The sequence below is a fragment of the Pseudophryne corroboree genome, chromosome 6, assembly GCF_028390025.1.
Source record: "Pseudophryne corroboree isolate aPseCor3 chromosome 6, aPseCor3.hap2, whole genome shotgun sequence".
In the NCBI taxonomy this organism is placed as follows: domain Eukaryota; kingdom Metazoa; phylum Chordata; class Amphibia; order Anura; family Myobatrachidae; genus Pseudophryne; species Pseudophryne corroboree.
The window spans coordinates 182793657-182819760 of NC_086449.1; the positions used below are offsets into that span (position 1 = coordinate 182793657).

The window sequence follows — 26104 nt, forward strand, 5'->3', positions numbered from 1 at the left end:
CAGGAGGCGGGTACAGGAGAGAGCGCACACGTGGAGAGCCTTGGAAAAGGAGGGGAGAGCGCACCGCAGGTTCGGGAGAGAGCTACATGAAAAAAAGCTGGAGCAGGGGAGGAGACGTCAAGACGCGGTTAAGGAGGAGAGCGCGCACAGCCTGGCGTCTTCACATCACGTGCGGGCGGGCTCCTATTAGGCAGGGGTAGGTGGAGCGCAGGACCGGCGGCTGTATCGGCTGTCAGTGGGGAGCACATTGCCGCATCACAGATCGGTAATAGAGATCCGATCTGTGGCGGGTGGCAGAGGGCCCTTTCAGACAGCCTCCTCAGGGACGGGCAGTGGGAGCGCAGCCAGGGGGAATATGCGCTCTAACTAGGTGTGCGCTGTGGGCAATGCCCCTTCAGCACACACCTAGTTACAGCGCTGGTCAGTATTACCATGCACAGAAACAATATAACCCACCCAAACAAAAATCTCTGCACATGATACATTTATACAAACTTGCAGAATGTTACTATTGCACTTTTATCAATAGAACCCAAATTTGGGGCCAACTAATACTTTCTATGGACAGCAATTTAAGAAACTATATTTTATGAGAGTTGGGCTGTGGTTTGTAGATGTGTCCCAGTAGCTGTCCCAAATCATGTTCATTTATAGATCATTTCTGATACTGAAGTTGTGACTGAAGACTGACGTGCTAGAGGTGGGAACAATATAAAATTTGACCACAGAAAGGAAAGGCTTTTGATATGCGGCTTTTGACAGCATCTGTCATTGAGTAGATAAGCCCGCATCGAACAGTATATATAATACTGGAATATTTTTAATATTTAAAACACTGCATTACTCTATCTAATAATAGAGATACATATAGCCCCTACAGATAGAGCTGTATCCTCAAAACAAATACCACTTATGAGTTGTATTACACTTTCTTTGTAAATAGTCATTTGTGTTGGAGGAGTGCTCTGAGAACACTAGACCAAACATTAAGGGGGAATTCAATAGGGCGCGAGGTTTAGCAAGGTAAAAAAAAACTTGCATACCGTGCAACCAATTTTGAGTTATCGTGGGCATATACCTGCGGTATCCAATAATTAAAAAATTAAATAAAAAAGACATACTCACCTGTCCGGTGATCTCCTGGACTCCCGGAGGTCTCCCCTCCATCTTGCCACTGGGGACGGGGCTGCTGTTAGGTACAAGGGCTGCTGGGAGATATATTTCTCCAGGTAGCCGGCTCTAGGGGGGATGACACTCCCCGGGGAGGAGGTGGGGGTGAGTCATGCACACTTACTCACACTTGCAAACACTCACACACACTACATACGCACAGCCTCTATAGGGGCCCGGCTTGAGAAAAGAAGATCCTGCTTCTGAAGGTGAGTAATTACTGACTAATTAAGCTAACTGGAAACTTCCAACTGCTTAATTAGTCCTTATGGGGGGGGGGGGGGGATAAAGATATTAGGAAAAAATCAGACTCTGGGGGCGTGTGAAAAAAGACACAGTGCACTTTATTTTCAGTCCTGCAACTGAATACCAAACCGCGAGCAGGGTTTTTTAAATTTACCGCCCACATTTTGATTCCCCCTTCCGAGTCTGGCAGCACCAGTCCTAATATGCTACACACCGACTCATTCACATTGCACAGTACATAAAACAGAGATGCTTTAAAAATTGCAGAAAGCTGTATTTGTAATAGTAACTATGCTTTGATAATTTCATAATGGAGCTGTGATTAACAAACTAGTTGATTTGTTTAATACATTTGTTTTTTAATTACTGTGACTTTATGAGGTTTTTGGTTGCATACACTTTTTGAAAACATACAAATATTAAAGTAAACTGACAAAAGGAAATTTTAAAACAGCTTGTCTTATTTGCTTATTTGTCTTATATGCTCTTTGAGGCAGTGATGGTTTAATAGCTCTACTACTACTACTCTACAGATACTGTACAATAGCAAATACAATAGTGCCAGAATCTGTGTCTTGTTTGGGCTCTGGACTGGGATCACTGGGCAAGGCTGGTTGGGGATGGAGTTAACGGTCTTATGATGCTCCTTCTCATACGGTAGTATCACAGGAGCTAGTGAGTATCAGAAATTAATAGGAAAAAAAGGCAGGATGATGCACTACGCTGAAAGGAATGGAAGCAGGCACTTGCTAGAGGACCTTGCATTCAGGTGTTACAGGAATGCACTCTGGGCCTAACTCAGACCTGATTGCTCACTAGGGGTTTTTTGCACTGCTGTGAACAGATAGTCACCGCCCATAGGGGAGTGTATTTTTCGCTTTGCAAGTGTGCGAACGCATGTATAGCAGAGATGTACGAACAGATCTTGTGCAGTCTCTGCGCAGCCCAGGACTTTCTCAGCCACTGCGATCACATCAGCCTGTCCGGTGCCGGAATTGACGTCAGGAACCCTCCCTGCAAACGCATGGACACGCCTGTGTTTTTCCAACCTCTCCCAGAAAACGGTCAGTTACCACCCAGAAACGGCTTCTTCCCGTCAATCTCCTTGCGATCGCCCGTGTAAATGGATTCTTTGCACAAACCTATCGCTGAGTGGCGATCCGCTTTGTAACTGGGCGACGTGCCTGTGCATTGCGGTGCATACGAATGCGCCGTTCTGACCTGATTGCAGCGCTGCAATAAACGCACAGCAGCGATTAGGTCTGAATTACCCCTTCTGTTAGTAAATGCGCACACTTGTGAAGGTAGACACCCCGCTGGTAATGGATGTTATACATACACAGGTATAGACGGCAGTACAGCCAACCAACTGGACTTATGCTTGAGAGATCAGAATTCCAAAACACTGAACATGTGTGTAATCTTGGTGTTATTCTGGATAGTAACTGTATACTTAAACATTAGGTGTTAGCCACAATTACATCCTCATTCTTTCATCTGAGGTACATGGGGCCCGATACAGAGTTGCACGTTAAAATACCGACTGTCAGGATCCCGGCGTTCAAAAGACCGACGTCAGAATCCCGACCGTCGGTGAAACACCACAGGACAAAATCCCGACCTCCGGAGGGTATTCCCACTTGGTTGATGGGTCCACACCACCAACCGAGTGGGAACATAACCGGGCCTGAATCGTGGGGAGCCCAGTGAGGAGACTCGCTGCCGGGATTCTAACAGACGGGATGCCGCTGTTGGTATACTGACAGCTGGCATCCCGTCTGCCTGTAAAGGATACCAATTCCATTGCAAGTAAAGCCAAAAAGCACACAACTGGGCAAAACCATGTTGCACTGCAGATGGGGCTGATAAAACGTGCACAGAGTTATATTTGGGTGGGGTGTATTCAAACTGAAATTTAAAAAAATATATAACCCACCCAAACCATGTGTTTGGACAGTACTTGCCCACAAACACTTGCAATCCAGCATGTATTTAGCATGCAGAAATCTTTACTACCAGAGTCAGAAGGTGGGTGGGAAGCAGTCACATAGCAGGGCAAATTTCTGCCCTGTGCCAGCTCTACCCCCTTGACATGACATCTAGACATTACTGTTCGGGACCAGGAAGAGCAGTACCCAGCGCATCCTAAAGACACTCTTGGTGCTCTATAGGCTGCATGCTTAGAAAGCTCTAGGCATGCACCTAGCGAGCCAAATGCAAGTACCATTGTTAAGTGACAGTGCTGCCCTCTAGGTCCCGCTCCCTAGTGGTGGAACCACTTGTATAACCCTAGTTACAGCCCTGTCGGAAGGGGTGCGTACAGTAACGGCGGATTCACACATATAAAGATGTATATACACCTGAGAAAGCAGTAATATTGGTTGGTGATGAGGGCTGGTGCAAATAGAGGAGAAGGATGAGGATGATGATGGTTGCTGGCAGTAGCGAAAAGCTTGTGTTTGGCTATTTGCGAATGCTCTGCCAGCACTGATTGGTGCTTTCTTTGTCACTCGGGGACAGGTCATACTTTTGTGAGTAGTGCAACTTACCAGAGTTGTTTCTGCCTAGAGAGATTTTCATATTTTAACTGATACCTAATAACGGTTGTATTTGTTGCACATGTAATAAATGGTAAACAACATGGGTGCAAGTGGCACGTGTCTGTAACATGCCTGGCGCAAACCAGATGCACTGGCTACTGTTGCCAACCAGAACGCATATTGAGCCTGATTCGGAAGAAAAGCAAAAAAATGGCATAGCTGGGCAAAACCATGCTGCACTGCATGTGGGGCAGATGTAACACGTGCAGAGAGATATAGATTTGTGTGGGGTGTGTATAAATTAAAATGTAAATTGCAGTGTAATAATAAAGATGTCTAACATCTGAGGGCTACATGCAAAAGCAGCCAGTATTTGCCCTGCACAGAAAAAATAAAAATGCATTTCCTCCCCTTGCATTAAAAAAAATAGTTTGTTCCAGATATAAAGTTATGTGCTTTTTATGCCTTGCTTTAAATCAGATTCAGGCTACTTGTACGCTGCATATGGGTGGAAATATGCAATCCTCCATTCATTTTAACAACATACTGTACAACTGTTTTGCTACAAACTCAGCTGTGTGTGTGTGTGTGTGTGTGTGTGTGTGTGTGTGTGTATATACGTTTTGCTAATAATTACTACTTCTCTAAATTACATTTTATTCTCGAACTTCAGTGATCGCGGTATGACATCGTAATTTATATACTCCTGCTTTGTTGCTGTATAATCTCTTGCCAATTCATATTATATACATATCTCCTAATCAAGGCCTAAGGGATGACATAAATCTTTCTCTTAGATATCAACCAAACTACTGTCAGACAAAATAATTACCTTGGTATAATCACTGCCAGATGCAGGTCTGGCAATATGCTTTCTAGCGCGGGTTGTTCCCCGTGCAACGTTATCCATGCGGAGTGCTGCGTGCACACTCAATGGCACAGAGATACACAATGATAACAATAACCCTAGCTTCCTTTCCCATGGCAGATAAGGCAGTATCCATAGGCTCTCTTTCCCAACCACTTCCTCTGCCTGACAGAAGACAAGAATGATTGCCATCCATTAACTAAACAAATGGGCTGTATGTACATACCCCAAATATATCCCATTTGCTGGCTGCTCATACACCTGGCACTTCATTGTCTGCCTGCCCTTTTCACATATTTGACAGATGTTCCTTGCTGCTAAATTAACTTGGGGGGGAAGCGGCCAGATAGGAAATTACAAGAGATAGGGACTAGCAGAGCTATGGGGCCGTGGCATCAGTCACTGTTCTGTACAAGTCTTAAAGTTTTCTAAACAGTAAAAACAAACATTCAGACATAAATCATAGGGGTGAACTCGTCGTCACTGAGGTCACTGCTCCAGGACCAATAAAACCGACCTTTAATTATCGTACTTTTATTCTTTGCTTATATGGTGTAAACACATTATACATTATATCAGAGAATGGGGGCAATTATTTACGTCAGTCCCTGCATCAGTGGAGCTTACAATGGAAACTAGCTACCGCAGACATACAAAACACACACATGTGCTATAGCTAAGTTAATCAGTGGTCACTTAAACTACTTATGTTCTTTTGAGTGTGGAAGAAAACTGGAGCACTGGGCGGAAACGCACGCATACAGGGTGAGAACATGCAAACTACATAAAGTGCACAGGATGTAATCAAATCCAAGCCCCCAGAACTGAAAGCCACCAGGCCACATGTAGAACAGTGACTTTGGGGTCTATTTATGAAGCCTTGGATGAAGATAAAAATACCAGCTAATCAGCTTTCAACTGCCATGTTACAGGCTGGGTTTGAAAAATGGCAGTTAGGAGCGGATTGGCTGGTACTTTATCTCCATCCAAGGCTTAGTAAATAGACCCCCTTAGAACCTACAGTAACCATTAGTATTCCCTTCAGATGAAGGACAGGATCTTCCAACGTTGGGGAACAGGAAGACTTCCCCCTTACTAGTAAATCAATGAGGATCATTCTCTAGGGTCCATCAGCACTTGCATGATGGAGATGACCCCCAATACTCACACTGCAGACTTGTGCTGGAGAATAGCTGAAGATACGATGGAGGAGAGCAGATGAAAAGGAGGGAATCTTCACACAGGTGCAAATGACAGACTGCTCATGATTGGATGATTGTGGCGGCCACCCAATCAACAGCAGCTGTCGGTTACATTCATTAGTTGATTTGCTTCTCTCCAGCTAAAACAATATTGATTTTATGGATTACCTTTAAATGAACGGGAACAGGACAACGTGGCCTAAGGAAAGGTACTGAATGGTCCAAAAATAGATTGTTCCGGTATTACCACCATCAGAAATAAAATAGAACTCTGATATTTTTTTACCATGAGAAACACTGATTTGTGCATTTTGACATTGTCACACTTAACTGACCAAATACCAGTCAGATACCTCCCCTGTCCTCCATCTCTGGGTGCAAAGAAGACATCATCGATTTGATATCAGGACTAAAGTATTGATTGTTCTGACATATCGTCGGTTGATTGCAATCATTAACATGACCTAGACGAGATCAGGAAACAAAAAATAATCGCAGAGGGTCCATGAAGGGGAATACCTTTCTAAGTATGCAACAGGGAAGCTACACCTCCTAAACGCTGCAATTCGCGGGGCTACATGAGACAAATTTGCGTCATTTAGTCCCACCCCCTTTATCCGGCACCGCAATTCCCTGTGTGATCTGGCCCCCCTTCCATGGTTGCGGGGGACTGGCCGAAAAATTGTGAGCCTCCCACAACGTGGGAGAGTAGGCAAGTATGGATCAGAATGTGAATAACCTTATTTTTCCCGTCTTTATGCTTGACATACTTATTTCTACTTTATGCCTTCTAACTTACTGGTTCTGGTCACATGCTCTTATAAAAGCGCTCACCACCAATCCTGTGTGTGCTGTTGTATAATGACCCTTTTAGGTACAGTAAAGAGAATGCACAATGCTATGCCTCATCCTAGCTGCGGGCATTCTGGCGTCAATGCCAGGACACAGCACACATTTCAGCGGTGAAGACGAGCCATGACTTTTTGGCTGCACACGAGTTAAAGGTTGGGGAGAAAAATCACACGCTCTTTAAGTGTTGTGTGAGAAAGGAAGGGCTGTCGGACCTCATTAGTTGTCAGAACTAACAATACAGAGCTGACAATGAAGGTAATTTGGAGCCTTTTGGCCATTAATCATTTTCATGACAAGCTTGACGGCAGCATGGAGCCTCTGCTCAGTTTAGGGTTACATGTGTGTCTGTTTATACATGTGCATTGCTGATGCTATTTCTCATGTCAGGGAGGGGGAAAAACCCCTCATTAGTCAGGAATTCTGCACTGTTAAGTGGAATCGGTGACAAGGTCCAACAGTTGTCACGGATGTCACAGCAATATTCAGACAGAAGGGCCAACTTAAAAGCCGAACAATACGTATCAAGACACCATTAAATAATAGGATGAGTGACACATTTTACCAGGCAAATCAGTTATACTATTCAAACCCATCCAAGCCAAACACAGACGGCTAGCTAGGTTGTGTGTCAGTAATTTCCTTGTATAATAAGGATATATTCCTGAGTAATATACTTGCATTAAGGCTGTGTTACTCCACAAACAACAGCTGAGTTTCTATTCTGACACTAATAATATAGAACACCTTCCTGTACATAAGACACACTGCAAAGACTGTAAACTCTCACGAGCAGGGCCCTCTGACTTTACGTCTCACATCTGTAACCCCTCCTCTACACATTCACACACTGTACATCTGTAACTGTACGATCATTACATGTATGACTTGCCTGTGCTCTGTAAACTCATACCTGCTAAACATCCGGTATTGACATATGTACTTGTATGTAAATGTCTATTTTTGTGTTATTTGTTTACTTACCTGCCCAATATCGGGGTGCTTGTGGTGCCCTATTAATTATCAGTTATTTATATAGCACACACACATATTCCACAGTGCTATACAGAGAATATTTATGCCCATTCACATCAGTCCTTGCCCCAGTGGAGCTCACAATTAGGCTGGCCAATCCCGGGATCGGCGAGATCCCGAGATTTAGGCCTAAAATTTGCCAAGATTCACTCCCGGGACTGGAGCTACCAATCCCGGGGATTTCGGGATGAGAAAGCCCCCTTTTTTCAATGCCGGGCAGCGCTGAGCTTCCTCAGGAGGCTCAGACGCTGTCCAGCTCCCTTCTCTCGACTCCCCCTGCCCCCCGGCTGTGCGCACTGCGCAGCGTGACGTTAAGTCAGAGGTCTGACGCCAGCTGCCTGCGCTGTCCGGACCACACCTCGCCGCCCACAGCAAGTGAACCAGCAGACACACTGTGGAAGGTGAGCAGTTCTGCGGGGTGGGCAGGACCGGGAAGGGGGAGGGAGGAGGGGAAGACGGGACTGTCGAAGTCAAAAATATTACATAAAAAGAACATACAAACTACACACATATAAGTCGCTATACTTGCAAATACGCGCAGCGAGCACAGCAATATATGGTAACACACGCATTTACACGGACATGCTACAGAGATGGATTCGACACTTATTTCATACAGTACATAACTATAATAATATCAAGCGCCAGACATCATGATGATTTAAAATTATATATAATGAAGTAATGTCATGAATGTGTATTATTTGAACGAAACCATATAGACCGGTCATATTTACTATTAAAGCAACCAGATTAATGTGTAGATTCATTTGATACTTGTTATAAAGTTGTAGGACATTGCAACAAATAATTATGATTAAATGTATGTAAGCTAAAATCACTTTTATTAGAACAATAGATATTCCAAACAGGTAGTGGACAGGAAGTTCATGCCAGCCCCTTTGGACGTCCCCAAGGCTGAACCTGTTCAGCATATACAAAGAGACTAGTGACTCATCATGAATGAGTGAGTCCCCTCCCCCAGAAACTAGATAACACATTGCTAACCACACAGGAAGTTAGTTGCTGTTTTTGGTACCAGAGGATGAAGGAGTTGCTGGCAGACCAGTTCCTGCATTTATTTATATATATATATATATATATATATATATATATAGAGAGAGAGAGAGAGAGAGAGAGAGAGAGAGAGTGATATGGAAAGTTGAATTTATATAACTTAAGGATATGGTATTGTATGCTGGCCTGTAACTGTATGTAACTGTATGTTTTAACTGCTTACTGTGTGAGTGTAACCATGTAACTATAGGTATACTGTACTTTGTAATATATTGAATCCATATACTTTTAATAACAAATATATACATCAATGAGCTTTGGAACTCAGATAATGTGTGTATTGTTTTTCTCTTATGGGATGCAGTGTTTTGCGATGTACAGCGCACATTCATGGCAAATGGTAATAAGATGTGCAGGCGTTTACAATATATATTAGAGCGGGCATTTTAAATATTTGTGAGAAAGCAATTTGGCATTCACAGACGGGGGCTCGTCCAGGATATCAGGGTCTTAATGATACACTGTACATTACAAACGCGGCTGTAATCGACCGACTCTGATGGACGCATCGCGACGCTGATGAAAATAACATCCACGTGTATTGCTGTGATATCAGTAAGCCAATGATATGAAATTTCAAGGGACAATGCGTTTTTCATAATATTTAAGATGCTAAAATGTATTTTTATTGTTGCAAAACAAAGTTCAAATAAGTCATATTGTGTTTGATTCAGATTGGATTGTTTATCTGTTAAGTAGGTTTAAAAGTACGTTTAAAAGTTGCTGCACAGCCTTGATATAGTTTTTTTTTAACTCAGGCCTAAAATAACTTCTGGTGCTTATATAATGTGTGATTTCTTTGTGACAAAGGAAGCCGCATGGTCTGTCCTCCATTTTGGACTAACCACATGGCCTGTCCACCATTTTGTGTAAACCTCATGTATGTGGAAGGGGGAGGAGCAGTGTCCATTTAAGGAAGGTCATTTTCTAAATAGCTGATTTTCAGTCTGCTCAGAATAATCAGTTTCCTTGGTCACATCAAACACCATTTATGAGTTACTAATGCATTTATTTAACCCATGCCATAGTCAATTACAAATAGTTTCAGTTGGGCCTAGTGAGAGTAAATGGTGAGATAAATGCTTGGCTTGCTGTAAGAAATTGAAAAAAAAACAAAAACTTTTTTTTCTTCTTCTTTCCCAGGATTTAGTTAACTCTCTGTTTGCTATAAGATAGCCATTGAAATGCAAATTAACCTGTGTAACTACTTTTTCTTAGCAGTGAAAACCAAATAGCTTTGATATGCAAATAAGAGGTAAGGTGTCTCATAGGAGACCAGTGAATGGTACATATATATAATATTATAATTGTGTATATTTATATCAGTGTATGTTCTGCAAGACAGCTATCCAATCTGAATCATATCATTTAAATTATAGATTATTGCTAGAGTCATTATAGATCTGTGTGAAATAGGATACATTTGTTGCTATATAGGTAAATTTGAAATAACAGTATTTTTAAGGAAGTAAGTGTAAAGACACAAACGCAGGTCTGCATAAAAGTTTATACAGAACAAGATGTGTCTAGTGGGCAATAGTAATTAGTATTGTTCACATTTATAGAGCTGTGTGATTTATTGCGGACGCAGGGTTTTGTACACGTGTCTCGGACAAAGTAAAGGACTGCGCATGCAGTGTAAGGGACACGCACGGTCGCATGTTTACGCAAAGTGCGTAAGAATGCGGGCGCTGAGTACAAATTATACAATAGTATCGTTTAGTTCAAAGGTGGGATAGTAGACATTTAATACAATAGCACATAACTATCAGATTTCAAAAGCAGGTTACGCTAAATTTAGTTTAAAAACTGCATTGCCTCTGGGGTAAAGCTGCCTATCTGAATGAATTGAAATTTTCTGTACAGAAAAAACCCAAAGTGTATTTGAGTGAGCAAACGTAGGAGTGAGTGGATATTGAACCCAGGGAATTCGGGATCCCGTAGTGTGGTACATCAAGTAAGTGGAGGCTTGGTGGCGTGAGGCGGCTGACTCATGTTAATATAGATTGAAATACACAAATCGTGAGGAGATTTGCAGAGGAGCGTAATAGGGAATTGTGCATTGTGTAGTATTGAAGTAAAAAGGTTTTTTGTTACGCTCCGAGCTGAGGGTCGCAGTTTATACATTGACCCGTGGTTGTACGGCAGATAGGTAACAAGTACCTATACGCTGTGCGATTGGACCGCGCGTTTCTGGGTGTGATATATAGCTCAACTTGATACCCCTTTTACGAGCTTTTTGCGTAGAATCGCGGTATCATTAGCGCTGTATAGAGCATACGCAAGCGTGATTTGTGTATAAGAGTATAGGGAGTTTTCGCTGGTCTCTCTCAGGAAAATCTCCAGCGGCAGATATTTACTGGAAAAGGTAAGTCACTCCTAACAACTTCCAGTAAATAGAAACTAGATAGGGACCCACTGGGTATGCGGTGTTCACTATTGGAGTGAGTCGTGGTACTCAGCGGAGAAGGAGCGAGTGAAAGCGCTAGGTGTCTTTCACCGTCTATCTGCGGTGTGCATTGGGGATTGCGTTTATTGGCAAAAAGTCCGCGATGGGATCCAATTGCACAAGCAGTGGGCGTTTAGTAGCTAGGGTTCAGGCTGAAGAAGTGGGACCGAAAAGGTCAGTATTGCGACCGAGAGGGCCAGCAAGGTTTATTATGTGTGAAAAGTATGGTTCACACACGGAGGCTTTTTGCAATGAATGGTTATGTATGACTGACAAAGATAGGGTACCATTTACCATTCCCTAAGGTGAGCAGCTTTGAACCAGAGGTATTGCAGAACTTAAGGATAAGAATATGTCTGATAAAATCCCGAAAACAAAGGGTACAACATACAAAGTGTTTAAACCTGTGGCAGCAAGAGGGGTTGGTGAGTTTGATCCTAAGGTATTGCAGGTGGTATGTCTAACCAAAGTCATATAAGACAAGAATGGAAATATAAGAACTGTTTGAACTTGTAGCAACAATAAACAAGTAGGAAAAAAAAGAAAATGCAAGTACACCGCCTTATGTAGATGTGGAAGCAGTTACGGCCAGCATACAAACTATAGAAAATAATAAAAATATGAAAAATATGACTGTAACCTATATATGTACTAATGAATGTTGAAGTTTTATTTAGGAGGAGAAGGTGACCTGATTGTTTTCAGCCATTTCTCATGTACCCAGAGGAGTATCCAACCGGTAAAAGAAGAGCAGTAGCCTGTGGGGGAAGTATGCATATAAAAGAGGAAAAGTATGACTCTTGTTTGGGCGCACTCTTATGTTAACTATCTGTTAATTGATAGGTGAAGTGTCTGAGAAGTAATAATACAATCTTTATTTCTACTCTTTAAAATACATGGGGACTAAACAAGACAGGTTGGAGATGGAGCAAATGTGGATAAGCCAGCTGGAGAAAGCGGTCTCCCAAAAAATGTTCAGATCTTAATTATTCCTGGATAAATGCATATCGGAAGTTAGCTACATACTATGCTACTTCCATCTGCCCAAGATCTGTACAAACTGTGTTTGTATTAATGCAGCCCTAATTGGGTTTCAATCGTGAGTGGGAGAACCCATACACTTGGTAACACTTCTGATCAGTAACCTCTGTAATGAATAAAAAGAATATAATAGGAGTAGGAAGATGAAGCATAAGTGGTGGTACTGCTGTTGGTGTGATTTCTACGGGGAAAAGAGTCTCCCTACTTCACTGGGTATTCCCTAGTGGTCGCCCGTCTAGGTACTGACCCAGCTCACCTGCGTTTAGCTTCCAAGATCGGACGAGATTGGGCGTGAACGTAGGGGTATGGTCGTAGGAAGGTTCGACCCTATAGTACCAATGAGAGTGCACCGAAATAGGAGGATTGATTCCTCCTCGGAAAGAGAATGCTAGGAATGCGTACAGAGAAAAGAGAAAGGTGACAAGAAGGTAAAAAGGTGTGAATCTGCTGTCCACGTTAGACTGGGGAAACGTGTCTCCTGGGGGGACACGTTCCTCTGAATCGTGGATGAGAGTTCACAGAAGGAAGAGCAGCAGGAAGAGATATATGTATAATTTTAGGATGGGAGGAAGTAATAGCAAAATAAAGGGTTATTTACACATTAACAGTAGGTCCCCTAGGGGTTACATCAAATGTTTGATTACTGACAAATCCTGGTTCAAGAATACATCATAGTGACAGGTGTCAAGACAAATATCCACCAGAGATAAAGATGGTAAAAATATCTTATAAGTGGTGTCAGAACATACGATATATATAACGTTACTTGTGCACTTTGGATTTTAGTAGCATTAAGCAATTAATGAACGAATTTGTGTCGTGCACCAGAACCTTAGATTTCACAAGTGATATGAACAGAATGTTCCGTATCAAGACATATCTTAGTTGTTGGCACAAGCCTATATCTGAGGCAAAAAGAAAGAAATACCCCTGTACAATTCTCTCAATGGTGAAAGAACTTCACGGGAACATAAAATACACAGTCTGAGATTACCTAGGGCAGAGTACATGCAGGATCACACCGCACCTATCCTATTTACACTTGGGTGTGAGGAAAAAATGTTGCACATTGTAATAAGGCAATGAAAAGACGTGGATATGCCATGCTAATTCATTGAAAACACCAGCACTGTTAATAGCAGAGATTCTCTCTGTGAGCAGAAGGGGGCTTAGGAGATTAAAGCAGGTGAATGTTAAATATCACTCCTTCAGTTGGTAGGCAGACAGGGTGCCCGCAAGGAATGCGGGGCCACCAATACCTGCCCCTATCACAAAGTTAAACCTCAGAGTACCTAAACTGCAATGGTACAAATATGCAATATAACTAGGCTGGAAGCACCAGCAATATAACTTAGAGTAATTTTTGCAAAATAGCAAAGGGTGTTCAGTCTTAGCAATAGAAATGGTGCAACAGAGTAAATAAACATCACCACTCTAAGTGTCAGACAGGTCGGGTGCTTGCAGGAAAACGCGTTTCACCCGGTCACGGGCTTGTTCACTTCCATTCTGAGCAGCTCCTTAGCATCTCCATACCTGGGTGTTTAAAAAGCCCTGAGTGATTGCTGTCAGCCAATAGCTGACCATGTGGGCGGACATACAATAAACATCTGGTCAAAGGCCTTACGAATGAATCATATGGGCGGGCTAAACTGGGGAAGTCCCAATGTATTTTAAAGAGTAGAAATAAAGATTGTATTATTACTTCTCAGACACTTCACCTATCAATTAACAGATAGTTAACATAAGAGTGCGCCCAAACAAGAGTCATACTTTTCCTCTTTTATATGCATATTCCCCCTTTTTTTGACTCCGGGCGCACCGCCATACGGACAGACATTAATTGCTATTATTCAGCATTATTGTCCACTTTTTGGCATCTACATTATTATGTACTTTAAATCTAGGTCGGTGCAGGATCAAAAACCCCCTTTTTTGTGTAAGGCTGTGGGGGAAGTGGCTGAGACCAGTGGAACAGGTAAGTATGGTATCATTCGTGTACATATATAGTAAAACCCAAAAATAAAACAAACAAAAAAAATCAAGAAAGTAACGTCAGAAATGGAGAAAAACCTGTTCGCACATTAGTATTTGCCAGTAGGAAAGCGGACAGAGACAAGGTAACACGCGGGTATTTCTTTCAGTTACCATATAAGAAGTATTCATTCCTAGTAATGCTCCTAGTAAAGATGAGCTCGGAAATGTTTGTTGGACCATGTACAGACCCTTAATACGGGATGAGAAGGATTGAATGAATACTTTGCATGACCTAGAAGCTTGTTAAACTTTTTTTTGTTTTTGTCTCTTGCAGTAATAGAAAACTCTCCATCTGGATAAGATCACTGGTAAACACCAATTCGGCAAATGGGAGGTGGCTGTCTCCGTGCAAATGGACGGGCTCAATAAGGCATTGAGTGTCAGGGTGCAGACTTCTTTGCAAAATTGGAAAGGGGTCAGAGTAGCTAATCTTAGATAAGTGTGCTATTGAACATCACAAGAATAGTGCTAGGCGCAGAGAACAACAGGTGGAGAGGTTGAGGACGGTAAGTATACTGGCACATACAGGAAAGACCCATCAGTCCAAACCCCAGATCCCTAATGGTCAATAATATGTTACACTTGTAGGAAGGAAAGGCATTTTGCCAGAGATTGTAGGAGTAGTAGGACACAGTCAATATAGATCCCCTAGACAGAAGACACAAGCCACATTATTAAACACATAGACGGGACCAAGGGACATATAGTAAGGAATCATAAGCCATATAGAAAACACAGATTCGGCTAATGGGAAGAACAAAATAAATGCAACATTACCCTTTGACAAAACTTGCTGGGGTTAAGATGGGGCCTCTAAACTTTTGCTTCTTTTTCCTAGCAGAAATGGCCCGATTAACTTAATTTTGTTAGATATGATATACATATACTATGCTCCCGCTCAGGAAGTACAAAGTATGTTAGACACCCACGAAGACTAATGTCGCATTCTACTGTTCTAGATGCATGTCCATCACAGGTAGAGGAAATTATCTCACAGATACCGGGTTCCCTATGAACTTAGGATGGACAGGACACTGGATTGATGGCTGGGATAGTCCCAATAGCGATATGGTAAACACATAAAAAATTTTAAGGGGAGTAGACCAAGTAGAGAATCACTTCCCCGTAGTGCCCAATCCAGTTGTCAAATTTTTATAAAATCTTCACCTCTACAAACTCATATGTCACCAACCTCTATTCTGTTTCTTTACAGTTTCCTCTTCATCTTTTGCGTTCACACAGGGTGGTACAATACATGGACCCAAGTACAGTTCAAACTCCACATGCCTAGGTCCTTCAGAGTTCTGCCCGAACACAGTATATCTCAACAGCACGATGACACCAGTATTACTGCAGTGCCTTGTCATGCACAAAGGGTGGATAATGGGAATACTGGTGAAGGGAAATTTTGTATAGACACTGATATGCCTGTTGGTGAATGGCAAACCTGACATTTTCTTTTTCCTTTTCTTCTTCTTTCTCTCCTCTAGAGATGTTTATTTTTTTTATTTTTTTTTTGAGTTATGCTCATGGTACTTTACATTGCAAACATACGATAGTTAAATTAAGATACAAAAAATTTGTGTTCCCTACAGGAAAAGGCAGTCTGGAGGACAAAGGGGTATGGCCAGGAGTCCTCAGGACTGTGGGCAGGTGGACACGGTAAGCCAGTAGCCCCCAGAGCATACCTTCCAAGTCTAGCTGAGGTGGCACACGGGCTAATTCATTTAGGCAAAGAGGGTAGGTGCAGGCTGATGAGAGCCTACTGGTGTGCGCCAGGATTTTATTCTCATGCAGGTAAGAGAGCAATGACCTGTCTTGCTTGCTTGAGGAAGAATATTGGTAAAGCAATACCAACAGAGCCATCCCATATCCCTCCTGCAGACGGATCTTTTCAGGAAATACAAATCAACTACGTACAGTTAACACCCTTTAGGAATTATTGTTATGTATTGGTGTGCACTGATGCTTTCTCAAACTGGGTAGAGGCATTTCCTGCCGCCACGGATGCTGCTGTGTTTACCGCAAAGAAAAATTGCGCAGAAATTTGTGTGTAGATAATGGTACCCCTAGAAGTAGGAGCAAAGCTTGAAATTGTACTATTGTGATCATAGATACTGCCACTAGTATTATGTAGCTTCGGAACCACTCCCAGATCTTCACTCAACGAATCACCCTCTTTGAAATTTGTTTTTGTATTGGTTTTGGTATTTGTGTCTTTTTTGGGTTGTTTTTGGAAGACAACCTCATGTCATGATTGATCCGCACAGTGATCAGAAATACACCAATGAGGTGACAGTACAGTACCTTATTGAGATGAGCCAGCATTTGAGAACTTGACAAAAGAACTTGAAACTGTTGATTGCTGGTATGCCAAATGCTAACTGTCTTGATTGTGAACCAAGAGACTGTGTGATTGTTCTTACGCTCAGGTTGCCTAATAGACAGGTGGGAAGGACCATACCAAGTTTTGTTGACAGCACTAAAGGTCGCCGAAAGAGAGACTTGGGTCCACTCGTCCCACTGCAAGAAGGTCGCTGACCCGGAGAGAACTCGTGACAAAGTAGTTTATTGCTCACATTCATCGAGTTTGTGTAGTTTGGTAACTGTGTGTTCGAAGTGAACTGTGTGTTCCATGAAGACTGAGAGGCGGCATGTTGAACACTACCTGAGCGTACTAAAGGACTGCAGAAAGACCAGTCATTGTAATTGATTTGTTATGAACAAGAGTTGTTATGTTCTATTTCTCTTTTCTCTCTTACCCGCTAACAAACATTTTCTTTCAGGATATTCTATTTTTGCGAGGTTTTTTTTATGAGGAGTCGAGTGTGGGACTGGAACTGGTTCTGGAGGAAGGAGTGATTTCCTTATAGGATCCCAGGATTAGCCGATCAGTTTGTTAAAGTCAGTGAAAAAATTCAAAGGTCTAGTAGTTATGGAGTTCAGAGGTAATCAGGAACAATCAGACAATGGCTATTCACACATTGCAGATAAAGAGCTCATTAATATATGTGGAAGAAAGGTTTATGAGTGGTTCTCCCCGAACTCCAAAGGTTTATGTTATTTAGGAAGGACACTACTTATAACCCTTGTTCAATGATGAAACAGACCTAGCATACGTTCCAGAAATGGAAACAATGTTCAGAAAATGATAGGAATATGTAGATCATGAAAATTTGATATGTCACTGTCACGATTTGTTTGTGTCCTCTTCATCTACCCAGCAGAACCTCAATCGAATCCAAACATCAGTGTACAAAGACGTAGGTACATGTATGTGTGAAATGTTCATCGCAAATCAGACATTATAGGCCATAGCAATGTCCCAGCATACTCTATAGGTTGAATGTTGTCCCACACCCAACCAGTGGTCCCGTGATATATAGTCAAGTGTCTGATTTGCGAAATGCATACATACTTGTGTCTAGGTCACCGATTATTGTATGAAATATTTTTTCTTATGTTAATAATTGATGGCAGTTATTGTTTGCTGCCAAAGGGTGGACTGTCGAAGTCAAAAATATTACATAAAAAGAACATACAAACTACACACATATAAGTCGCTATACTTGCAAATACGCGCAGCGAGCACAGCAATATATGGTAACACACGCATTTACACGGACATGCCACAGAGATGGATTCGACACTTATGTCATACAGTACATAACTATAATAATATCAAGCGCCAGACATCATGATGATTTAAAATTATATATAATGAAGTAATGTCTTGTATGTGTATTATTTGACCAAAACCAGATAGACTGGTCATATTTACTATTAAAGCAACTAGATTAATGTGTAGATTCATTTGATACTTGTTATAAAGTTGTAGGACATTGCAACAAATAATTATGATTAAATGTATGTAAGCTAAAATCACTTTTATTAGAACAATAGATATTCCAAACAGGTAGTGGACAGGAAGCTCAGGCCAGCCCCTTTGGACGTCCCCAAGGCTGAACCTGTTCAGCATATACAAAGAGACTAGTGACTCATCATGAATGAGTGAGTTCCCTCCCCCAGAAACTAGATAACACATTGCTGACCACACAGGAAGTTAGTTGCAGAGGATGAAGGAGTTGCTGGCAGACCAGTTCCTGCATTTATTTACAGAGAGAGAGAGTGATATAAAAAGACGAATTTATATAACTTAAGGATAATGGTATTGTATGCTGGCCTGTAACTGTATGTAACTGTAACTGTATGTTTTAACTGCTTACTGTGTGAGTGTAAACATGTAACTATAGGTATACTGTACTTTGTAATATATTGAATCCATATCCTTTTAATAACAAATATATACATCAATGAGCTTTGGAACTCAGATAATGTGTGGGTGTATTGTTTTTCTCTTATGGGATGCAGTGTTTTGCGATGTACAGCGCACATTCATGGCCAATGGTAATAAGATGTGCAGACGTTTACAATATCTATTAGAGCGGGCATTTTAAATATTTGTGAGAAAGCAATTTGGCATTCACAGGACATTGAAGATTTTCACTGTAAAATCTCAAATCCAATCCCGGGTATCCCGGGATTGGTCATTTTTTAATCCCGATACCTGGGATTGAAAAAAAGGCCCGGGATTGGCCTCCCTACTCGCAATTTATATATCCTACCACATGTACACACTGGGGTTCTTTTTTTGCTGCCATTGTGGGAGGAAACCGAAGTACCTAGAGGAAACCCACGAAAGCGTGTGGAGAATATACAAACTCCACACAGGGCTTTGGTGGGACTCAAACTAAAGACTTCAGTGCTGTGAGGCAGTAATGCTAACCAGACCTCTGCAATGTGCAAGGATAATAAATAGGGAGTGGTGGCTCCTTACGAGCATGCAACAGCTCACTGCAAGAAGTGTAAGCAGCATGCAGGTGGATTCAGGGGGTTTGGATGTACGGACCATTGTTATCACTGCAAGAGAGTGCCCGCTCATTAAACTGCAGTGATGCAGACTATTGCACCTGATGCTTGCAGACTGTGAGCCCCCTCTTATGCTACAATTAAAGGAGGGGTCCACCCAAAGATAAAAATACAATAACCTCCCAGCAGTTATGTCGGCATTCAGAATGACACCATGGACAAAATGTTGACTGTCCATTTTAGTGTTAGGCTGCTATTAGGGCTATAATCATCTAAAAAAAACACTAAAGGGCCCTACACACTTGCCAAGGTGCCCGACGGACGACCCGGCGGCAGGGGGAGTGAAGTTTTTTCACTCCCAGACGTCACCTGGCCCCATAGCCCTGCATGCTAATATAGACAATATTGTCCATATTGGCTTGCATGTTTAAACGAGCCGGCACCAACGAACGAGCGCAGGGCCGCGTATCGTTCATCGTTGGTGCCTACACACGGAGCGATATCTCATTCATTAATGAATGAGATCGTTCATATCGCTCAGTGTATTCAGCCAGTGTGTAAGGCTCATTACGCTATGTTGACATTCTGAATAGATACATTTTGTACCACAACCCCTCACAGCAATGCAAATGGCACTACAAGGTATGTCCTGTTACATAAAAACCTTTCCTAGCACATGGTTATTATCCAGACCTTTACATATAGTAGAGTCATTTATTATCATTGCTCTCAGCTCTGGTTTGTGCAGTGAATGCATCACTCCCTGATGATCTATATCTTGGTGAAAAACACAGAAGAAAGACTGAAAGATAAAGTATATACATCTGAAGGCAATAAATCCCTTCAGCACTTCTGATCCAAAGGGTAGAGAGTGTAAGCGTATATTGTGCCACAGGACGTGGTCTTGCTGGGTAGGGTGATCCGAAGTGAAGGGCGGGGAAAGAGTCTGGGGTAGCTTCATTCCTGCAACTTCAGATAATAAAAACAAACAGATAGGAATACCACCATTCAGTGGGGGTCATTCTGACCCATTCGCTTGCTGCTTTTTATCGCAGCCGAGCGAACGGGTACCCACTGCACATGCGCCGGTGCCATAGTGCGCCGGCACACGCCAGACGGCCGAAGGCCGTAGCGGGGCTGCGATCACCTCTGCCTGATTGACAGGCAGAGGCAGTCACTGGGCGGGAGTGGGCGGAACAGCAGCGTTTGGCCACCGTTTCCTGGGCTCGGTCCGGCCAACGCAGGCATGGCCGGGCCGTGCGGGGAGTGGCCCACAGCGGCTGCGTGATGTCATACACAGCCGTTGCGGGCCGGGGAGCGACAAGTAGCTCCTGGCCAGCACGCTAAAGATGCGCTGGTCGGGAGTAACTGTGGGAGTGCAAAGGTATCACCGCTGTGCAATGCCTTTGCACTTCTGCAGGAGGGGGGGGGCACTGACATGCGGGACGGACTAGCCCTGTGCTGGGCACCCCCCCCGGCGTGTCAGTGTGAATGATCGTAGCTGTGCTAAATTTAGAACAGCTAGGATCATCTCGGAATGAGGGCCAGTGTTCGTTTCTCTGATTCCACCTCCTCTTCGCTACCTCTCTCAGTTGGAGTACCGCAAGTCTCAGTCTTAGGTCCTCTGCTTTTCTCTATCTATACCACATCTCTTGGCAAACTAATCAACTCTTTCAGTACCATCTGTATGCGGATGATACTCAAATCTACCGCTCCTCCCCTGATTTGTCTCTATCTGTATTGGGCCGTGTCACTGAATGCCTTTCTGCCATTTCATCTTGGATGACATCTCGCCACCTCAAACTTAATATTTCCAAACAGAATTATATTTCAACCAGCTAATAGTAGTTACCAAACTGATATCTCTATCACTGTTGATAACTCAGCAATCATCCCTACCCCACTAATTCGCTGCCTAGGTGTCATTCTTGACTCCGGACTGTCCTTTGCTCCCCACATTCAATCTGTCTCAAGATCATGTTACATACATCTAAGAAACATATCCATAATAGTCTCCTGACCGGTCTTCCCAAACATAGGCTCTCACCACTACAATCCATTTTGAATGCAGCTGCGAGGCTAATCTTCCTCGCTAGATGTTCATCGTCTGTAGATCCACTCTGTCAGTCCCTCCATTGGTTACCTGCATTCTACCATATTCAATATAAAATACTTTTACTGACATACAAGGCTATTAACCAAACTGCACCAACGTACATCACTTCACTCATAACAAAATATCTCCCTACCAGACCTCTCCACTCTGCACAAGATCTGCGTCTCTCATCCACAAGCATTACTTGTTCACACTCAAAATTGTAGGACTTTATCCGAGCTTCACCAACTCTGTGGAATGCACGCCCACGCACAATAAGACTCACCTCTAGTCTCTTCCCTGAAAACTCATCTCTTCAGACAAGCCTACCAAATTCCAGACCAACCCACATATCCTTCAGTGCTTCCCTATCTAATTACATCCTCTCTGTACAGTCCACATAACATCACATATCTTGTCTTTCTTTACTCTCACACCCTCCTGACACTTGGCCAACATAATCCATTAAAAACCTAGCATTCTGGTGGACCATTACGCAATAGGTAGCATCTATTCTTGTGTATCAATGCCTATTTCCCTATAGATTGTAAGCTTGCGAGCAGGGCCTTCCTACCTCTATGTCGGTCTGTTTTTACCCAGTTTTGTTCTATTACTGTTGTTCTAATTTTAAAGCGCAACGGAATATGCTTCGCTGTATAAGAAACTGTTAATAAATAATAATAATAATAATAATAATAATAATAATAAATAATGATACAATAAAAACAATCCAGCTTTTGTTTTTGTGTGTGTCTGTTTTTTTCTTTCCAGTACAAATATTTTCCATTAAGGAAAATTAAAAAAAAAATAAGATTTTAAACCTACCGGTAAATCTTTTTCTCCTAGTCCGTAGAGGATGCTGGGGACTCCGTAAGGACCATGGGGGTATAGACGGGCTCCGCAGGAGACATGGGCACTCTAAAGACTTTAGATGGGTGTGTACTGGCTCCTCCCTCTATGCCCCTCCTCCAGACCTCAGTTAAAGAACTGTGCCCAGAGGAGACGGACAGTACGAGGAAAGAATTTTTGTTAATCTAAGGGCAAGATACATACCAGCCCACACCATCCACACCGTACAACATGGAATATACGAACCAGTTAACAGTATGAAACAAAACAGCATCAGCCAGAGACTGATCCAACTGTAACATAACCCTTATGTAATCAATAACTATATACAAGCCTTGCAGAATTTAGACCGCACTGGGACGGGCGCCCAGCATCCTCTACGGACTAGAAGAAAAAGATTTACCGGTAGGTTTAAAATCTTATGTTCTCTTACGTCCTAGAGGATGCTGGGGACTATACTAAAGCTCCAGACCGGGCGGGAGAGTGCGGATGACTCTGCAGCACCGATTGAGCAAACATGAGGTCCTCATCAGCCAAGGTATCAAACTTATACCAAGTAGCTGCTCGGCAAAGTTGTAATGCCGAGACACCTCGGGCAGCCGCCCAAGAAGAACCCACCTTCCTAGTGGAATGGGTCTTTACTGAATTTGGTAACGGCAAGCCAGCCGTGGAATGAGCCTGCTGAATCGTGTTACAGATCCAGCGGGTAATAGTCTGCTTAGAAGCAGGAGCGCCAACCTTGTTGGCTGCATACAGGACAAACAGTACCTCTGTTTTCCTAACCCGAGCCGTCCTGCCTACATAAACTTTTAAGGCCCTGACTACATCAAGAGACTTGGAATCCTCCAAGTCACCCGTAGCCACAGGCACCACAATAGGTTGGTTCATATGAAACGATGAAACCACCTTAGGCAGAAATTGAGGACGAGTCCTCAACCCTGCTCTATCCACATGGAAAATCAGATAGGGGCTTTTGTGAGACAAAGCCGCCAATTCGGACACCCGCCTCGCAGATGCCAAGGCTAACAACATGACCACTTTCCAAGTGAGAAATTTTAACTCAACCGTTAGAAGAGGTTCAAACCAGTGTGACTTAAGGAACTGTAACACCACGTTAAGGTCCCAAAAAGGAGGCTGGATGTGCAGCAGTCCCTTTACAAAAGTCTGGACTTCTGGGAGAGAAGCCAATTCCTTCTGAAAGAATATTGACAGGGCCGAAATCTGCACCTTAATGGAGCCTAACTTTAGGCCCATATCCACACCTGTCTGCAGAAAGTGGAGAAAACGGCCCAGGTGGAAATCTTCCGTAGGAGCATTCTTGGCTTCACACCAAGATACATATTTCCTCCAGATACGGTGATAATGTTTCGCCGTCACCTCCTTCCTAGCTTTTATCAGAGTAGGGATGACTTCCCCCGGAATACCTTTCCTAGCTAGGATTTGGCGTTCAACCGCCAAGCCATCAAACATAACCGCGGTAAGTCTTGGAACACGCAGGGCCCCTGCTGCAACAGGTCCTCCCTGGGAGGAAGAGGCCACGGATCTTCTGTGAGCATTTCCTGAAGATCTGAATAGCAGGCCCTTCGAGGCCAATCCGGAACAATGAGTATTGTCTGGACTCTTTTTCGTCTTATGATTCTCAGTATTTTTGAGATGAGTGGAAGAGGAGGCAATACATAGACCGACGGAAACACCCAGGGTGTCACCAGGGCGTCTACCGTATTGTTGATCTGGAACAATACCTCCGAAGTTTCTTGTTGAGGCGTGACGCCATCATGTCTATTTGAGGAAGCCCCCAACGACTTGTTATCTCTGCAAAAACTTCTTGATGAAGAACCCACTCTCCTGGATGGAGATCGTGTCTGCTGAGGAAGTCTGCTTCCCAGTTGTCCACTCCCGGAATGAAGACTGCTGACAGCGCGCTTACGTGATTTTCCGCCCAGCGAAGAATTCTGGTGGCTTCCGCCATTGCCACTCTGCTCCTTGTCCCGCCTTGGCAGTTTACATGAGCCACTGCTGTGACGTTGTCCGATTGAATCAGAACAGGTAGGTCGCGAAGAAGAGTCTCCGCTTGTCGTAGGCCGTTGTAGATGGGACCCCGACCACTTGTCCAGAAGGTCCCACTGAAATGTCCTCGCATGGAACCTGCCGAAGGCGATGGCCTCGTAGGCCGCCACCATCTTTCCCAGTACTCGAGTGCATTGATGAACTGACACTCTTTTTGGCTTTAACAGGTCTCTGACCATGCTCTGGAGTTCCTGGGCTTTTTCCGTTGGGAGAAAAACCCTCTTCTTTTCCGTGTCCAGAATCATGCCTAAAAATGATAGAGTCGTTGGAATCAACTGCGACTTTGGCAGATTTAGGATCCAGCCGTGTTCCTGCAGCACTCTCAGGGAGAGTGACACGCTTTTCAGCAACTGATCTCTCGATCTCGCTTTTATCAGGAGATCGTCCAAGTATGGGATAATTGTGACTCCTTGCCTGCGTAGGAGCACCATCATTTCCGACATTACCTTGGTGAAAATCCTCGGGGCCATGGACAGCCCAAACGGCAACGTCTGAAACTGGTAATGACAGTCCTGTACATGTACGCCTGATGAGGAGGATAAATGGGGACATGAAGGTATGCATCCTTTATGTCTAGTGATACCATAAAATCCCCCCCTTCCAGGCTGGAGATCACTGCCCGGAGAGATTCCATCTTGAATTTCAACCTTTTTAGATACAGGTACAGGGATTTTAGATCCAGAATGGGTCTGACCGAGCCATCCGGTTTCGGGACCACAAATATGGTTGAATAGTACCCTTTCCCCTGTTGTATTAGGGAAACCTTGATAATCACCTGCTGTCGACACAGCTTTTGTATTGCAGCTAAAACTATTTCCCTCTCTGGGGGAGAAGCTGGCAAAGCCGACTTGAAAAATCGGCGAGGAGGCACTTCTTCGAATTCCAGTTTGTAGCCTTGGGATACAATTTCTATCGGCCAAGGATCCAAATCTGACAGAACCCAGACCTGGCTGAAGAGTCGAAGACGTGCCCCCACCGGCGCGGACTCCCGCAGTGGAGCCCCAGCGTCATGCGGTGGATTTTGTAGAAGCCGGGGAGGACTTCTGTTCCTGGGAACTAGCCGTAGCAGGCATTCTTTTCCCTCTACCCTTACCTCTGGCGAGGAAGGAAGAGCCCCGACCTCTTCTGGACTTATGCGACCGAAAGGACTGCATCTGATATTGAGGTGTTTTCTTTTGCTGTGGGGGAACATAAGGCAAAAAAGAAGATTTACCCGCGGTAGCTGTGGAAACCAGGTCCGCGAGGCCCTCCCCAAATAAAACCTCACCCTTGTAAGGCAAAGTTTCCATATGTCTCTTTGAATCGGCATCTCCCGTCCATTGGCGGGTCCACAGGACTCGCCTATCAGAAATTGCCATGGCATTGGCTCTTGAACCCAACAGCCCAACGTCTCTCGCAGCGTCTCTCATATATAACGCTGCGTCTTTAATATGACCCAAGGTCAATAAAATGCTATCCTTATCTAGGGTGTCAATGTCAGATGACAAGTTATCTGCCCATGCTGCTATTGCGCTACATACCCATGCCGACGCTACTGCCGGTCTGAGCAAGGCACCCGTATGCGTATAAATTGATTTTAAGGTAGTCTCCTGTCTGCGATTAGCAGGATCCTTGAGGGCTGCCGTGTCTGGAGACGGTAGCGCGCCACCTTTTTGGACAAGCGCGTTAAAGCCTTGTCCACCCTGGGCGAGGATTCCCACCGTAACCTGTCCT

The 26104-nt window shown here is 43.5% G+C and overlaps 1 long non-coding RNA gene and 1 pseudogene across 2 annotated transcripts in view; both read right to left on the reverse strand.

The window, feature by feature from the left end:
- LOC134931771 (uncharacterized) overlaps positions 1–26104 on the reverse strand; it is a 256407-nt gene that overhangs the window by 154428 nt on the left and 75875 nt on the right. The gene's annotated exons all lie outside the window — the stretch shown is intronic.
- On the reverse strand, positions 12676–12794 carry LOC134937559 (5S ribosomal RNA; annotated as a pseudogene).